At 37.2% G+C, this 12439-nt stretch overlaps 1 non-coding gene across 1 annotated transcript; it reads left to right on the forward strand.

Moving 5' to 3' along the window:
• The first annotated feature begins 11750 nt into the window (after window positions 1-11750).
• Window positions 11751-11857, forward strand: MIR10193C (microRNA MIR10193c). The gene has a single exon (NR_161739.1). It is a non-coding gene; the product is annotated as a microRNA MIR10193c (primary transcript).
• Window positions 11858-12439: the final 582 nt, after the last annotated feature.

Genomic DNA, 12439 nt, shown 5'->3' on the forward strand with positions numbered 1-12439 from the left:
TGTGTGTGTGTGTGTGTGTGTGTGTGGCTTTAAAGTTTTTATTTTATTTTCAAGAGAAATTAATTTGTGGCGGCTTTTAGTCATCAAAACCTATTTAATTCTTTTAAAAATTACCAGCCACAAAATGAAACAAAATAATAATACAATTATTGCCACATCATCATTTAATGACTCAGATAGACAATACGGACTAAAACCTTAATGGAAAAAAAATGTTCAAAAACCTTGATTGGTCAAAATTTTGTTTAGGGACTAAAACCCGAAATTTGAAAAAATTTATGGACTAAAAATTAGTTAACACTAGTTATAAAACTCAAACCTACCCGACCAATTTGACTCTGAATCAGAGGTCTTATATAATTCATAGATAGAGTGTGTGCGTTAAAATGTTTTCTAGGTTGGACTTAATCAGGAGGGAGGCCTTCATGTACTCTCTAGAGTCTAAGCCTTCGGGATAAATATACTCGGTTTGAGTGTTCCTCTAAGCCTATGTTAATCCCATATGGTTGGAGCATTATCGCAAAAATGTGTGAGCATAACTGGTATGCCTATGATTTCACTTAGTAAGGAGTGACCTGACTTACCCATTGTGTGACATGTCTTATCATGTACTCCTAAGTGTCCGACGAGGTTTTTCATTGAAAATGGTACCATATTACATGTAGACTTGAGTCTAATATATCAGTTGCATAATGCTTGTGATAACTCATTCCCGGAGGTAATAGGGTGGTAAAACAGGTTGAATTCATCAAACCAACCCACATAATCCGCCAAAAAATGGCAGAGTATATTACGTGATTGAATTCATCATCCCACCTTGTATAAGTTCTCAACTTAAGGAGTTGGAGGCTAAAGAACTAACTTGCTCAGTGTTATCAAGACTGTACCGATCATGATTCGGTCAGGGCACCAGGTTGATGGGTCAGTGGTTGAACTGGACGTTGGTCGCTAGCCAAACTGGTATATATTAAATATTTAAATTTTATACTAAATATATCATATATAAATTATTTTTTTGGTATCTATATCATAAAATTTTGTTTGTACCAAGAGCGGTTGGCATAATTGGTAGCGGCTTAGATCCCTTAACCAAGTGGTCCAAGATTTAAATCCGAAATTACTTGAAAGCTAAAATAAACAAAAAAATCATCATATTTCAAACTCCAAAATGCCAATAAAACAAAAAAGTTGAATAATTAAACAAAATCATTGACAAATTGAGAACTAATACAATTTGTGAAATAGGGGGAAAATGAAAAAGAAAGACGGTAAAAATGAAGAAAAAATCCTTGGCGTTCATTTAAAAGCTACTGTATCTAAAGGTGTAAAATTGGTTTCCTACAATGGGAGACTTGCCATGGTCTCCCATCATTGCATTAATCTTTACATTACTAGCATTATCATTCACGGCAAGGATAGGAAAAAAAATTACAACTATATTATTTCAAACAAGAAGTACATACGATGAAATTCATATGTTACCTCTGTAACATCCCAATTTTCGTCAACTAGATTAAAAAGGATTATTATTTATAAATAAATAGAGTTTTAAAAAACATGATGAGATTTTATAAATAAATAAATAAAGTGATATAATTATTAATTAAAATAATGATTTGAGAGAAAATAAAAAGAATATTTTATTTATTTGTTTGATAGAGAATAAAATAAAGTTTGTTTTTATAAAATAATAAATAAATAGAGTAAACCTAGCTATAAATAGTGTTAGGTCAGTTTTCACACTGACGGTGCCTCTTCTTTCCCTCATTTTCGTTTTCTCTGTTCTCTTCTTCAAAACCCTTTCTTTTTCCCGCAGCTCACAAAACCTGTCTCAGGAAAACAACGATCTCTAACTCATTTATCGTTGGATCGTCGTGAAATTTAAACAGCATGTTCGCAACCCATTTCCGAGCATTGTCACCGTTGGGAATTTCGATATCCCATCTGAGATATGAGAAATACCCCTCTCATTGTAGCATTGTTTTTCCCGCAGAAATCCAAAACTGTCTCGGTAAAACTACGATCCCGGTTTTTTTAATCGTAGGATTTTCATGAAATTTGGATATGTTGCTCGAAATTTAATTTCGCACATTCTCACCGTTGGGATTTTTGAGATAATATTCGTGGTGGGAGAAAAAGGAATCGCATGATGACAGTACCAGCGGAGGTTTCAATCTTTTCTCCGTTTCTCTGACGTTCAAGAATTCTATCGGAGCAGTCGGAGAGAAAACTTCAGGAATCTCAGGGAACCTCTATAGATGCCGCTATCGTTGTCGGAAGACACGTGAGTCCGCTTAGAGGTAAGGGATGAGTTATTCACAATTGGGAACTAGTGAGAACATGTGTAGGGATCCTTAGAGATATCAATTGGAATGGGTTTTTGGGTGTTTTTGCAATTTCATTTTATCCTTATAATTATTACAGTGAATTATATATGTTTGACAAACCAATTGTTGTGAAATTGATATGCTATTGTGTTGAGCGTGAACCCTATAAATTGAGTACTTTTTCTAATTAATATGAATTGATAAAATAAAGTAAGGAGAAATTTAGAGAGAGATATTGATTTTGTATTTTCTCTTTTTCTTGCTGTTTAGGTTTTTATATATAATTTAAAAAATTAATATCATAATTGAAACTGACCAAAGTGTTCATATAATTATTTAGAATTTGTGCATTGAAAGCTTACTTTGAAATTTTTGATTTAATATGATGTATGCTAGTTTATATATATAGAGGTAGTTATTTATATTAATAATTTATGTAAATAATATTGTAGAGTGTTATAGTATGATTCCAAAAATTATTAAGTGTTGGAGTTTGAGAATATTATGGTTAAATTTTATGAACATGTGTATGTTATACCTTATGAATATCATTGGGAATGTTATGAGATGGTTGATGTGATGTTATGAGAAGTTAAAGTGTGGACATGATATTCGATTGTGAATAAGTGGATGTGTTAACATTTGATGTTACATTAATTATATCGTGAGCTATGAATTATACAATAACCCGACCAGTGTTTATGCGCAATGTTAAAGAGAAAGTGTAGGTTCCTAGTTAGGAACCAGTGTTAAATTGTAGCGCAATTGTGTTAAACATGTTTAAAACATGAGGGTGAGGTTGTGGTATTATATAATTCATGAGCAGTGCTTATAAATGAAATATGTGATGAATTGTGGAATGATATGTTGCCTTGAGATTATAATATTGTTATTGAGATTGAGTAAAAGTGTAAAGTAGAACAGGTGTTGAATTGTGAGATATGTGAAAACATGTGATGGTGGATTGTGACATTATGAGATGTGAAATTGTGAATGAGTTTTGGTTGTGAATAAGTGTGTGATTAACTCTTGATGTGACATTATTTGTGTTGTAAGCTGTGAATTGTACAATAACCCGACCAGTGTTATCTTGAGAAAAGTGTAAATGCGCAGTGTTAAAGAGAAAATGTAGGTTTCCTATTTAGGAACCAGTGTTAAAGAGAAAGTGTAGGTTCCTATTTAGGAACCAGTGTTAAATTGTAGCGCAATATGTTGTACGTGCTTAAGACACGAGTGTGAGGTCGTGGGTATTGTATAATTCACTAACAGTGTCTGTGTGCTAAAATGATTTTAGGGGTTGGACCTGAATCAGGAGGGAGAGGCCCTGACGGACTCTTCGGAGTGTAGGCCTTAGGGGTCACCGGGTTTGAGTGCTCCTTTAAGCCTATGCGGATCCCATATGGTTGGAGCATTCTCGCAAAACATCATGACCCTAACTGGTCTCCCTATGATCTTACTTAGTGAGAGTGACCTGGCAAACCCATTGTGTGGTGTGTCTTGTTATGTACTCCTAAGCGCCCCAGGGTGGTTTTTCAATGACATGGTACCACATTGCATATAGGCTTGAGTCTTAGCATAACTGTCTCATGCGCTTGCTAATTGTTTATTATGAAATTGATGTGTTATTATGTCTTGATCAAAGAATGTGATTTTTGTGTAATGTGATTGATGATTGAAAAGTGTGATTGATGGATGAAAAGTGAACTTTGAATGACAAAGTGGTGGAATTACGTGAATTACGTGTAAGTAAATTTTATTTAGTTTATATGATATGTATATCTAGTTGTCTTGTTTCTCCATTAATTAGGAATGTGATAACTCACTCCCCGTGTGTTGTTTGTGTTTGGATCCTGTGATGATCTTGAACTTTGTGTTCGGGGGAGCAGATGACTAGGTGAATTGATTTAAGGAACCTTGTTTTGAAGGACGTCGAGACACAACACTCTGATAGGATGTGACATTGGGGTATAGGGTTTTATATTAATTGTATGAAGTCTTAGACGGTCTTGCTTAAACCGAGATAACTTTATTATTTATTTGGACAAGTTTGAATATGTTGTAGAAGAAAGTGAATGTGAACCTTTTATCCCTTTGAAAAACTTGTATTTACAAATGTAAAAAAAAAATACTATTAATTAATATTTGCATTTTTATTCCTTTATCAGTATATATGTGAGGGGTAGAGGGTGTCACAACCTCTGATGTTGGTGGAACTTATCATTGGAAACAAACATCGGTAGGAGCATTGACTATAATAAATTGAATTTCAGCCACATTGTCTATAACAGGTCATCGAGGTAACTTACATGAAAAAGAAAATAACGAAGTTAAATAAAGGATTTAATAGAAGAATTATGAAAATTTTAGGGACCAAATGCAATGAATTTATTTTAGGAGGACTAAATCCAATAGACAAAAGACAATGTTTGGAGGACTAAAATCATATTTAATCTTATAAATTATTAAAATTAATTCCCTTGATTATGCTTACATAAATATGTGGAAAATTTAATTTAAATGCAGTGTTATAGATACGTTGGTGTGTTCTCCAATTAGATTTAAAAATTTTCCTCGATAATATGTGACGATATTTAATGGTTTTTGGTTAGGCTTAAATCTAACCATGTGTTTCCCATTTTGTCCAATCCATAATTTTAATCCCCATTTTAAAATAGAGACCAATTTTTTTAAAAATTCAATAATTTTTTCACAAATATGTTTGATATATATACATATATATATATATATGTATATATACATATATATATATATATATATATGTATATATTACTGGAAATATAGTAAATACTTGGCATTCAATATGTAGTGTTTGGGATTCTATATGGATATTTATTGTATCTTTCTTCGACCCTGAGACTATTACACTATTAGAAAATACACTTTCAACGTCGATTATTTAGAAAATACACTTTCAGACTCAAACATATAGTAAGGACAATAAGTACCTGTTGTGATAAAGACTTGACTAGATGTGTCGGACAAGCAAGGAAGGTTTGAAGTGCCTGCCCCACTAAGGAAACCTCATTAGTGGGTACAGGAACTGGAGCATCTGCATCTGTAACCTCCTCCACACTCACCTTTACTTGGCCAGGCAACAAAGGAGTGTTATGAACAACAGTGGATCCCTCATAAACTCTCCCCATGGCAACCAGGTGGGCAGGATCTGCTTCTATGTACAAGCCGCACCTGTCAGAGTCACCCGTCTCAGGATCGTTTCCTAAGGGATCAACATAACTCCCCTTTGTGCTCACTCGAGGACCGAAAGGACCAACCAGAGGCTCAGGAGGCACTGCAAGTCCCTAAGATTGCATCTGCGACTGAAGCTGGCTAAAGGATGCCATGACCTGCCTCGTCACTTTCTCTGTGATGGACTCCTCTAGCTGGTCCCTGATCTGCTGGGTCAGCTGCTGTAATTCGTCAGGAGACAAGGAGGAAGCGCTGCGGGACGTTCGTGGAACCGATCCAAAGTATTGCTTGATGGTGACACCGGCTCTAGCAGCACGGACACGTCCAGGGTACTCTGGACGTCCAATAGCAGCAGTGAGAACATCCTGATGTCCATGGGGGACGAACGATCCCTGTGTGGCCTGCTCCTCAAACGAATCCTACACAGAAAACACATAGTGGTACACAGAATTCTCAAAATATTGAAACATAATTGTAATGGTTAGTTGAAAATGACTTACAATCTTCTCAGCGATTTCCTTTGCGGCCTCAGTCGTCATCTCCCATGTCTTCTTCGTGCGGGCCATCTTTCACTTCACGTGGCGTCTGACCGGGGATGGAGGGTCGATGACGCCATCAACGCTTCTTGACTATGCAGCTTCCTCCAGCTTCTTCTTCGTCTTCTCAGCCAGGAGCTTCTGCTCCAAATAATCATAACCCCCACGAGACAAAACGTGGGGGGTAGTATTCTGCTTCTGATGGCCTGTGCCTTCTTGCGCACATCCTGAAAAAATTAAACAATAATGTTTGAAATGGGTAGAATGAAGTATAACAACATCATGTTTAATATGAAAAACAACTTAAATGGCAAGGAACATACCTCCCAAGAGGGTCTCTAGGAGTCTGGCAAAACTGGGCCCACTTTTCCTTGCTGATACCGTATTTCTCACAGACAGTGTCCTCGACACCGTCCTGATCGGCTGCATGGGCCCATTTCCTCGTGAGGTCTGTTTTAAACTGCCTCCATCTCTCCCCTACGGTATGCAGTAACTTCCTTTTCGTCCTACTGTCAGAAGCCTCTGGGATATCAAATTCCTCCTGACAACATCAAATAAAGTTTATTTGTTACAATAATGTATTTTTTGGCTATTAATTAAACAAAATCAAATAAGAAAACAAAAATACCTGAATATCCTCCCAAATCAGGTCCTTCTGAGCAGTAGGGACCTCCTTCCAGTTCTCGTATGTGACGTCCACCTTATCACGCGCCACAATCCCTAAATATGATCTTAAATTCTTCCTGTGGGGACCGTCGGCCTTCCCAGTAGCAGGATCAACATGCACCACTGGTCTCTCAGCACCAGGTGGTCTAGTGGACAAAGATCGTAGACGTGAGGCTTTGCGTGTCCGCTTCACGGCAGACGGCGAATCCGATGCGTCCGAAGGAGGAGGAGGAAGAGGAGGAGGAGGAGGAGGAGGAGGAGGAGGAATGGAGGCAGGTGGAGAACCCATGATCTTTTATACAATAGCATACAACAACATACAAAATAGGATTAGTCAAAAGAGCATCAGTCATAAGTTTTTTTTGGATTGCAAAAGTATAATATTATTAATAAAACATAACTGGACCAGAGGTACTTAGGAGATCAGATACAAGACACCCAAGGTGCCACCTTCCAAAAACATAAAACCCAACAATTCGTGCTGCATTCTGTGTTGCATTCCGTGCTTCCTCCTTATAATTCTCAGATTTATTGGAGGTCCCACTAGAAGAATCAGCACCAATTCGTGCCTGTTCCTCCTCTACCAGCTCAATATCTTTCGTTTCACCTTTGCTTTTGTAAACTACACTGTAATTTACAAAACAAAAGTTGAAAGGAAAGATATTGAGCTGGTAGACGAGGAAGAAACACAGATTGATTTGATCATTCTAGTGCAACCTCTAATAAATGTGAGGTTTATAAAGAGGAAGCACGGAATGCAGCACAGAAGCATAAACCAAAAAGGGTGGAGAGTGTCAATGCTGATGCAAAAGCCTTTGGTGATCACTGGAAAATTCAGATTGCTTTATGCATTCTGATGCTGAAGCACTAGAACATACGAAGAAAAGAGATAAAGGCCATCAAAGTGTGTCATTGGAGAATGTTGTCTTCAAATAGAATTGTTGGGTTATAATGTTGTCTTCAAACACTTATGTTATAATGTTGTCTTCAAACGCAGAGGATTCGGTGAGGAAGAAGGGCTTCTACAAGTCTTGTCCTCCACCACCTCCGCCACCGCCACCAATAATGTTTCAGAAATCAGTGTTCATGAAGCCAAGGTTCAATGGTTCATCCAACGAAGCACCTTCCTTCAATAAGGAGTTGAAGAGAAGCTTTACAAGTGAGAGAACCACACCAGTGGGTAAGAAAAGTCATGAAAAAAATAAATCCAAGCAAGGCACATTGTTTAGAAATAACAAGTTCATGGGGCATGCAAGTGTGCCTCTTGTGTCACAGCCAGCTGAGAAAGAAAGCCTTCTTGTGGAATCTAACGATGATGACGACGACGATGACACAGAAATCGAGGACCAAGACGTTGAAGGAGGAAGGACCGTTGCTCAGAACAATGACAGGGGAAAGGGTCCACCTGTTATTGGTGGAGAAAGTTCAAAAATAGATGGTGATGAAGGACCAGATGTGGATAAGAAGGCTGATGAGTTCATTGCTAAGAGAATTGAGTCAATAGAGAGGAGTAGAAGGAGTGCAAGAAACTCTTCAAGGTAATAATATTGAAGATGGATACATATCATATCCTTCTATTTACTACATTAGTTAAATGTAATGTAATTAAATTGACGTGGATGTTTCTTTCCACAGCTTAAGGTTGTAATTGGATTGTTGTCCTCTTCCCCTCCCCATAAATATCTATGGTATAGATAGATTTACTGATTTTACCTGTGCTTTGCTATAACTTCAATTTTTTTTGTGTATTTTCAACTTTCTGTTGTGTGTGTGTGGGTGTGTGTGTATGTGTGTGTGTGTGTGTCTGTGGTTATGTATGTGTATGTGTGTGTGGCTATGTGTGTGTGTGTGTGTCGCTGTGTGTGTGTGTGTGGCTGTGGTTATGTATGTGTGTGTGTGTGTCGCTATGTGTGTGTGTGTTTTTGTGTGTGTGTGTCGTTGTGTGTGTGGGTGTGTGCGTGGGTGTGTGTGTGTGGTTATGTATGTGTATGTGTGTGTGGCTGTGTGTGTGTGTGGAGGGGGGGGGGGTCTGTGGGTGAATGTGTGTGTGGGTCTGTGGGTGTGTGTGTGTGTGGGTCTGTGGGTGTGTGTGTGTGTGTGAACAGCACAACCTGCATTTCAAAGATACCTTTAGGGGAGGACTATTCACAGATACTCATTAGATGTTAGATAAGTTAGTAAAACAAATACAGCAATTTATCTACCAAACAATGGTATTGGGCTTGCAAATTCATTATTTGTTATTTACTTTCCAAATTTTTAAATAAATACTACTTTCATGGCATTGCAATTTATGCTGTACAGGACTAACAACTGGTCATCCTATATCAAACAGTTCTAAAAGTATACCAGTAATGCATACAAACAATTTGACAGTAGTTTTCGAATAAAACATATAAATACCTGAGTTCGAGGCTTCGGCACAATTCACTTTCCAACAATGACCGCAAGACCAGTTTTAATTAATTTCGAAACAACAATGACCTCTACCTTCTGAACAATGCCTATCACCACAGGATAATTTCAAAGTCAACAGAAGCACAATAAATCTTATCATAATAATAATAGGAAGAATTTTATAGCTTTATATCAACATAAGTGAACTCAAAAACATCAATGACTGTTCACCAATCAGACCAGCTTTGGACCAGAATCCTATTTTCTAACTACAAGGGATGGGCCTAATAAAATATGAAATGCAATTAGTAGGTAACAAGGCAAGGTGATTTAATAGCAAGCTGAACCTAAGGACCTTAAGAGTATTTATTTTATTTAACTTTATTTGTGATTAGATATAAAAGTTTAGTCTTAAAATATGAATCATTTAGTACTCACTACATAAAAAATTAGATTTCATCAATGCTCCCTCATCACCCAAATCCAAAAATTACTTCAACATCGTTCACAACAATATAATTTTTTCACCAAAAGAAAGCAATATAATTCTTTCTTGTCCATATCATGCCACTTCACCCCAACTACAACCAAATTAACAAGGCAAATGCTTCCATCTTTCTTTCACTGAATAGAGATTACAGTTTTATATTCTACCCATTGATTAAAAAGGCCACTTAAATGAATTACCCTTTGAAAGCCCTTGAGTAACTTAATGTCTGTTCAATTAAATTAACAGAAGCATATGATCAACTCGCACTCCCCACTTATGAAGCTAACGGACCTCAATGAAAAAGCCCCCATCACAGACTGCCATGCAGACGCGAGTCAGTGGTTTAACACCCATGGGGAAATTTCGGGCAATACAGAAAAAGGAATAGAGGGGGAGCACGAAAAAGCATTGCCTCTTGAGGTATCTATGCCTCACAACAACATTTTGAATATCACGAATCCCAGCATGGTCTATGCTGCCTCTGGTCAACACGACTTAAAAGTGGCATCTGAGGAAATGGGCCAGCAGACATGTGGCCCAACTCTTTTTGCCCCAAAGGTTTATGTGAGAAGAAAGTAGGTGTTGAGGAGTAATAGCAAAGCCCAACAGCTTGAGAAATCAATTGTGGACTTCAACCCAACCTCTAAAACTGACCCTTCGCCTTCATTACACGAGGACTCTATAGAGCTGCAATGTGCCCTTTTTAAGGAAATGGGCTTGACTTATGGGGAAGATGATAACAAGGTTAAGGGGCTATTGCTGGATATGGAGAATAAGTATAATATGATGGCAGCAGAGAAGGGAATTAAAATTCAACAATTATGATCTTTGTCTCCTATAACTCTAGAGGTCTGGGGAGGGGAATCAAGTGGGCTTCTGTTAGAAGGCTCATTGTAAAGCACAAAGTGGACCTTGTCTATCTTCAAGAAACCAAAAAGGGAGAAATTTAATAAAAGTATTTGCCAGGCCATTTGGGGGGAAAGGTAGAAGTTTTTTAATGCTTGAAGGGACATGTATTAGTAATAATCAGAGGATGATGATTGTCAATGTCTATGCTCCCTGTGATCTGGTTGGGAAGAAAGCTTTATGGGATGATTTGGCAGGATTTGAAAGCTATACTTCTCTACTTGGTGGGCTGACTTTAGGGTCATCATAATGAAAAGGAAAAACATGCATTCCTAAGTCTAAATTAGCTCTGTCTGGTACTTTATCTATTCTAATATAAATTATCTTTGCTTTCCAAAAAAAAAAAACATGCATTCCAAGCATCATCATAGCTCTCTACTTGGTGGGCTGACTTTAGGGTCATCATAATGAAAAGGAAAAACATGCATTCCTAAGTCTAAATTAGCTCTGTCTGGTACAACAGAGACAGACCATTGAACAATGGATTTTCATCATTAACATACAACAGAGACATACCTTCGATGGCTTCCAAGGGAGTCTTAAAGCCAAGCACAATGGACTTCCAAAATCGAGTCCCACCCTTTCCTGGACTCGATTTTTTCCTAGTTTTCTTTGATCTGCGAAAGTGAGCAAATGTTCAAACGAGGAACGCCTAATGTTAAAACCAAAGGACGTACCTCAAAAGATAAGTGCCAGACACGAACTTCACAAACATGAACTCGACAATGTGGTTGCAGTCATGGAAGCGCAGCCCAGTTTGCGACAAACACCAACTCAGGCAGAAGGAGAAACAACAAGAACGCCCTGGGAGTACCCTTTCCAGGACTCTTTCCTTTCCTAGTTTTCTTCGACCTGCGAAAGTGAGCAAATGTTAAAACGACGAACGCCTAATGTTAAAACGAAAGGACGTACCTCAATCGATAAGTGGTAGAGACGATCTCCACAAACACGATCTCCACAATGTGGTTGCAGTCACGAAAGCGCAAGCCAGTTTGAGACAAAGACGAACTCAGGCAGAAGGGGAAAGAAGAAGAACGATAGGGTTCAAGTGCGCGGGTTGTGCAATTTCAGAATTTTAATATATAATGATAACAACATCGGTTTTTTAAAAATAACCGATGTTAGCATCAACTACGTAACATCGGTTTTCTTAAAACCGATGTTAACATCGACTCGATAACATTGGTTTTTACAAAACCGATGTTAACAACGGCATACTAACATCGGTTTTTCTGAAACCGATGTTAACTACTCCATAGTAACATCGGTTATTAAAATAACCGATGTTAATATCGACTAGTTAACATCGGTTTCGGTAAAACCGATGTTAATTAAGTCTACTTATTTACAAAAATGCCACTGCGCTTTTGTTAACATCGGTGTTGTGAATAACCGATGTTAACCGTCCGATGTTATATCTAAAAATAGTAGTAGTGTTAGAAATATTTTTACAAGTAAATACTTAATTCTAGAGATGTATATTTGTCGATAAAGTTAAATTTTCCTTTCCAAAACAACGTTTTGTTGCTGTGTTATCTTTTTTTTTTTTTGTTTAAGCTTAGTGTGGCTGACTGGCTTAGGGAAATTTTCTCTAGTCTGATGACTTTAGCGTCGACTAGATTCACCTTTTGGTTATATGATTCTATTTTTTGTAAAATTTCTTTACTTTTTGTTATCAAACTCAAACCAATTATTGACTCAGTCAGGGTACTAAATCACTAGGTCAAGGGTAGAGTAAGTGAATTAATGGTTGACTGACATGACTTGGATTATATTAAAAAATACTAAATAATTCATAACATGTAAGATTTTATACATGAATAATATAGAGTCCATATAATTATAATCATATAATTGTATGTATATAGAGAGAGAGCACGACTTTTGTGAGAATATGGGAACAACTAATA

The sequence above is a fragment of the Glycine max genome, chromosome 19 (assembly GCF_000004515.6).
Source record: "Glycine max cultivar Williams 82 chromosome 19, Glycine_max_v4.0, whole genome shotgun sequence".
Classification (NCBI taxonomy): Eukaryota; Viridiplantae; Streptophyta; class Magnoliopsida; order Fabales; family Fabaceae; genus Glycine; species Glycine max.